This window comes from Felis catus, chromosome D2, assembly GCF_018350175.1.
Source record: "Felis catus isolate Fca126 chromosome D2, F.catus_Fca126_mat1.0, whole genome shotgun sequence".
Taxonomy (NCBI): Eukaryota; Metazoa; Chordata; class Mammalia; order Carnivora; family Felidae; genus Felis; species Felis catus.
Genome location: NC_058378.1, coordinates 38,678,086 through 38,684,602, shown reverse-complemented (window position 1 = coordinate 38,684,602; position 6,517 = coordinate 38,678,086).

Below are 6,517 nucleotides of genomic sequence, written 5' to 3'. Positions count from 1 at the left end.
AAACGCTCCCCAGGTAATGACAACCAACGATCTACATTAGGTTCTCAAACTTGACCGCGCATCAGAACCACGTGCAGAACTTGCTAAAAACTCAGATTTCGGGTCTCCCTACCCCCAACCAGAGTTTCTGTTTCTGTAGGTCTGGGTTCGGACTGAGCAACCAGTACGTGTAACTAGTTTCCCAGACGACGCTGATGCTGCTGGTCTGGGCCCACGTGTCGAAAACCTACAAGTTCAATTCTCTGAAGAAGCTTATGTTCATTTGTTCTGCGTTATCCCAGAAATGAAAACTTTTGCACCAAAATATCATGAGTCCTGAAGAACTCATCGGAGAACCCCAATTGGAGAAATGGCCATGTAGCGGACCCAGGATTAGATTTGGGGCTCAAAGCCCACCTCTTCTCCTGTACTACCTTCTCGGCTGAATCATTTGCCTTTCTGAGTCTGTCTATGACTTGGTGAGAGGGGCACGGTGACCATCTCAGAGAGTGGCCTAGAGGTTCAGCACCGCTAATCATTAGGGAATGCGCATCGAAACCCAAGTGCGATGCCACCTCATGCCCTTTAGGAGGGATACTAAAAACGAGACAAAACCAAAACACAGAAGATAACAACTGTGGGCAAGGATGTGGAGAAATGGGAATCCATGTGCTCTGTGGGCGGGAATGTACAATGGTACAGCTGCTATGGAAAACAGTATGGTAGTTCCTCGGGTGATTAAAACTAGAATTACCATACGATCTAGCAATTTTACTTCTGGATGTACACCCAAAAAGGGTTGAAAGCAGGATCTCGTGGAGGTATTTGTACACCCGCATTCATAGCACTCTTATTCACAGTTGCCTAAAGGTAGAGGCACCTGAGTGCCCATCAGTGGATGAATGGATAAGCCAAATGTGGTCTATACATATCATGGAATATTATTCAGCCTTAAGAGGGAAGGAAATTCTGACACACGTTACAGTGTGAATGAAGCTCAAGGACATTAAGTTCAGGGAAATAAACCAGACGCACGAGACAAATACTGGATGATTCCAGTTATATGAGGTGCCTAAGGAAGTCAAATTCATAGAAAGTAGAATGATGGTTGCCAGGGGCTGGGAAAGGGGGTGCTTGGAGGGTTGGGTGAGAGGTGGTGCACAGGAATCAGGCTTTGTTAGGCGCGGGGGAGGGGAACACTTGGGTTTTGGTCCCAGCTCCGTGACTTGATGGCTGTGTGACCTTGGTCAAGGTGCTTATCTGCACTGTAAGGATGAGAAAAGGGCTAATAACAGCTGGCAGGCTTGTTTTGGGGCTCACGTGTGTATCGAAGCACTTTTTCACCTGCAGAGCACTAAATGGCTTCTTTTGTAAATTAAACCATATTTCAAAGGCGGTAGGGACACTTGCGAAACAGTTTCCAAAAGCCACACACGTCCGTCTCTTCTGTCCACGTCTGGGGTGGGCTTTCCTAAAGGGGACCCTTCCTGGCAGTTTGTTGAGAAGTCTCTTGTGTTTGCAAAGCTGAAAAAAACGATCTGAATCCCAAAGATGGAGGCTGGTGGGTGGTCCGTACAAGGGCACATATTCAATCTCCCGGCATTTCCTGTCAGGGAAACCATTGGAAGCAGTTCCCCTGCATTATCTGCCCATATGCAACCAATGCTCAGTGCCATGAATGAATGCTAGAATGAATGAAACAGATAAAGGGTTTTAAAGCCATCCCGGCATAGCGCAGTTAACGCAGAGCTCAAAAACTTGCTGACGCTTCAACATCTGTAACATAGCAAAGGGGAGCCTGTTTTATGAGGAAACCAAGAAGGATCTCGGCAAACCAAGTAATTGAGTAACATGACAGCAGATGAATTTCATTTAAGGGAACAATTTTAAGTGTTCGCACAAGCTGATGGATTTTGAATTAGTTGTAACCTTTGGAAAAAAAAAAAAAAAGGTCTCAGTGTCGCTTTAGACAACTCAATGAAGGGGTCCGAACGCAGTGGCAGACTTCACAATGAAGACGTTCAGTCTGACTGGGGAGGGGGAAAGGGAGATGGAAATTATTTTAATGTCTGCAGGAGAAGTCCACCGAGAGAGGGGCCGGGATCATCTGCCTCCAACGAGACCTGGCCCCCAAGCCAGGAGGGAATAGAGTCAACAGTGGAGGTCCAATAGCTTTCTCTCTTTTTTTTTTTTTTTTTTTTTTTTGGAAAACTGAAAGATAGCAGCTGGGAACAGAATGAGGGGAGTTCAAATTAGGAGCTCGCATTTATCTTACTCCATTTGGCAGAAGCCAACAGTCAGTCAGAATGAAAAGCCCAAAATTTAAGGCAGAAAGAAGGAAATTGCTTTTTCTGGGCCACGTCTAATTAACCCTTGGAGCCACACAGCAATTCTGTTTTTATGGTGACTTCTCGCTTAGGAAGACTCAAAAATAAAGATTAAATATGGGGTGTTCGTGAGTGGTTATTCTCACCAGGATGTAACTTGCAGGGGTCATCAATCCTCGTGCCCCAAGGAGCAACTGGGGCCAACGGAACATCTCGGTTCCTGTCGTGTCCTACATGTAGGATGAGACGCACTAAGAGAAGGAGTTTGTCTTCGGGAGTTTCTGCCTATGGTTAGAGTGGAAACGCGGACGTGAAATATCAGCTGTATCCTTATTGCCGCCCGTTCTTCAAGGCAAGTGAGAGTTTCCTTTGCCGGATGTATCCTGGCGTTGACCCTGACCCGCTCCCCCCCACCCCCCACCCCCCACCCAAACAAGACTTTGTAAATAGACATATGCTTTCTGGAGGTCATCTCTCTCTCTCTCATTCTCCTGAGGTTCGGGGAAGGATTTCTTATATTGTCGGAAAAGCTGTTTGAAGAAAAAAAAGAAAGAAAGAGAAAGACGTGAAAAGAAAGAAATCCTTAGCCCACAGGTGATCAATTACTCTGGACAAAACCCATTTGAACGTCGTTTCAAATAACCTGCAGGGCTGGTTTGAATGCTTAAGCAGGAATGACAGCCCAGCTTCCAGGTGAAGGATCTGCTTTGGCTCCTAGTATAAATAGCTGCATTAACACCACAGGCAGAGAACAACGCAATCTCCACCTTGAATATGCTAAGTGTCCTCATTATTCAAAAGGCACGAAACTGGCCAGGTGCTCTGTTAAAACGAACAGACACTGTTGAAGCCAGCTGCACGAGTCAACGACAGGCACTCCTCAGTTGAACCAGAGTGGTTTTACAGGATGTCTAATTTCTGGAGGTGAGAAAGCCAGGAACCGCGTATGAGGCCTATGTGACAAAGTAATGTCTGAGGCCTCCTCGACGTGTAGTAGGATTGCCGGATTTTTGGAACCTTCGGGGTGTGCACAGACCACGCCTCAGAGAGCGGCCTCTGCTGGTGAGGTGTAGTATTGCAGCCCAGCTGAAGTAGACCGTGATCCGAGCCAGCATGTTCCGAAAGTGCTTCTTAGAATAGCAAATGTTTCTGCGAGAATCCGTGGTTGGGGGTGAAGAGAGAAGTACAGGCTCAAATGGCAATTATGTAACAATTCTCAAATGAAAGCTATGCTAAGGTCTGTGGAGCTCTGAAAAGATAGCTAACCATAAATAGCACTTCATGGCTCAACTACCAACTCGCCTGCACACCAGAGGGAGAAGCTGGCGCAAACCCTTTCTTTACAAAACGTCTTCGATTCAGTATTTTGAGATATGCACCTAACTTTGTCACGGAAGCCAATGGAAAAGTGATTTATTTAGTTATCTCTTCACCGCCAATTAAAAAAAAAAAGTTTTCTATGCATGTGACAGTCACACTCGGGGCATCCTGAGTTTTGGGGTACATATAGTTGGTCCCCAGAGAGCAAAGGCTTATTTGCCGAGATGATTTAAAGCCTCGAGTCAGAAGGCTGAGGTGTGATGCATAGAAACAGCGCATCCGAGTCAGAAGGGCCCCAGGAGGCCCTCTTACCAGTTCCCCAGTCTATAGATGGAGCAACAGAAGCCCAAACAGAGGTCCTTATGTTCCGAGGGCCATTTGGCAAAAGGCTGATCCATTCATGAACAGAATCAAAGCTTACCGCTACCTGCTCAGGGCTCTTTAACATTTGATAGCCTGGATCCCGGATTTTGCAGCGAAGTTCCCATTTACATAGGCTGTACCCCTCATCCCTCCAGAATACGATTTTATACTGGGAATTCCAACAATTCTTCACCAAACTCTATGTCTCAGCCTGTCTCTCCCCTCAGGAAACGGTCCTGACTTTTGATTCAGGGGTTACGGTCACGGTCACAGCACACCCCTCTACTTGTGTTAACCGGATGACCGTCTCTATGGTAAGGTATGCCTGGAAGGTTAACCACACAAGAGCATGAGAACGAGGAGCCCAGCCGGGGCCACCCCGAACCCCCTTCCTACAGGGGCAGCAGCGCCTGCCGCCCAGCCCCCAGCGCCTCTTGCAGGCGAGGAGAACCTCTGTGCCCTTCAAGAGACAATTAGAGTCATCTTAAAGAAAGCTGAATTAGAGAGAATGAGCCTCCATGGATTCAAGAGCTTCTTCCCTCCCAACGTCCCTTATGTTCCTCATAATGGATCCTTTCTTTAAACATTACACCCCTCAATTAGCTCATAATTGCTGTCCGTGCCATATGAATTATGCATCGTGCAATGCAAATCCAGGTTCCCTGGCACTGGACAAATCACAAGCTGTTGAAGAAGCTGGAGTAATTACCAAAACAATCCCAGGAGACCTGGACAAAATGAACATTATCTGGTCGCCAGGCCGTTCTTCCGCCCCTGCCTTTCCCACCTGCAGTCCCGACCCACCCCCTCCCCACGCGGCTTTAGTACGTAGCTGCTGGGGGTCTGAGCATGCAACATGTGCCAAGGATGTGCTAACACGCCGGAACATTTTTATTCCTTGCAATCCCGTGAGGCGGAGGCTCCAATTTTCTATGTCATACAACTTAGCTTAAAATACCCTCTCCTTCTGGACTTTCTGGGTTTCACAGGCTGGGGCGTGGGTGAGGTTCCCCTTTGTGACATACGTCGAAAAGAGAGCTCATTTAAGTAAGTGACCGGTGTCATGACAAAGGATGGCTTAAAGCTATGAAAAAGGACAAAGAAGGCTCTTTGGAAGCACTCATCAGTACCCATCAAATTACATTTATTGAGACTACTTTTTAAGAACTTCTAAGGAAGGGTTAATATATATGTGTGTGTGTGTGTGTGTGTGTGTGTGTGTGTGTGTGTGTGTATTTCATGTATATACGAAAGCATTAAAATTGCACTTCCTCCCATACATTCATAACTTTGGAGGGTAACACATCACTGCCACTATACCTGTATCCAGGCCGTCTCCACCACATCTGTCCAGCTTTTGATTTCCAAAGCATCTGCAAGAAACCAAATTATTCTGTGGAAGTTCCTTCAGCTTAAGGAGGTGAGTGTTTGTCTTCAGTTTCAAGACATTTGCTGGATCAATGCATGGCCCTCTCTTCTTAGCCCCGCCCGCCTTGCGCGGAAGCAATGCGGAACTGAAGGCTGCTTGGAGCTTTTGATGTTCACTCATCTTCACGATCACCGGTTCCTTCTTTCCACGTTTATTTCGGGCCTGTTACTCGCCAGCATAGGCACTGTGAGCTAGGCACTGGTGTTGCCGGAGATCGGTCAGACGCGATTTCTACTTTTCAGTGGCTCGTGCCCTGCCAGAGGCCGCCAGAGTCTGAAATGGTTGCACGGGCTCGGGGCTCAACCCTGTGAAGGACAAAAGACTTGGAGGCAGACAGGCCGGCAGCACCACTCGCTAATTTCAGGATCATCATCCTGCTCAGTCTCCTCATCTGCAAAATGGGAGTAAGGAAGAGAATTAACCTGTAGTGTTGTAATACTCCTTAAGTAGTGCTTTGGGACCCACTTACACTTTTCAACGGGCATGCTCTTAGAGTTTTTACTTAAAAAAAACAAAAAACAAAAAACAAGCAGACACCGTTTTGAAATTAATGCTGACATAGAATGGGTTGCTGGAGGGACACCCAGAGAGACTCCTTTTTCATCTAGCTCTCTGTCCAAGGACAATTCACCTATCTTGTCTGGTGGCTACTTTCTTCATCGGACAAAAGAGGAGGTTGAACAAATGGCCTTTAAGGCAGCTTTGATGTTTAAAAGTCAATGATTTTATTTATAGGTAACAAATCACAAACCCCTCTGGGGGTCCTCCCTTCCACGGGAAATATGATTGGGGTCAAGCCCGACGGGGTGGCTGGAGGGTGGGTCGTGGTGGCTGTGACGGGTGGGCGTTACCTAGCGGTTTGTGAGTGATGTAGCCCGAGAGTGGTGGCAGGGAGCCAAGGTCGGGAGGTGAGAGACACCAGACAGGCATCAAACCTGAATAGTGAGATAGTTTCAATAGAAAAGCGACATCAAAGTTGAGAACAGAGGAACTCAAGGGATTGATGCCGGGCCCAGGCAGAGGAGGCCTACTTCCTGGCACAGAAATGCGTCCATTCAGTCCACTCACCTGACAAATGTTTCTTTAGCTCCTACTGTTT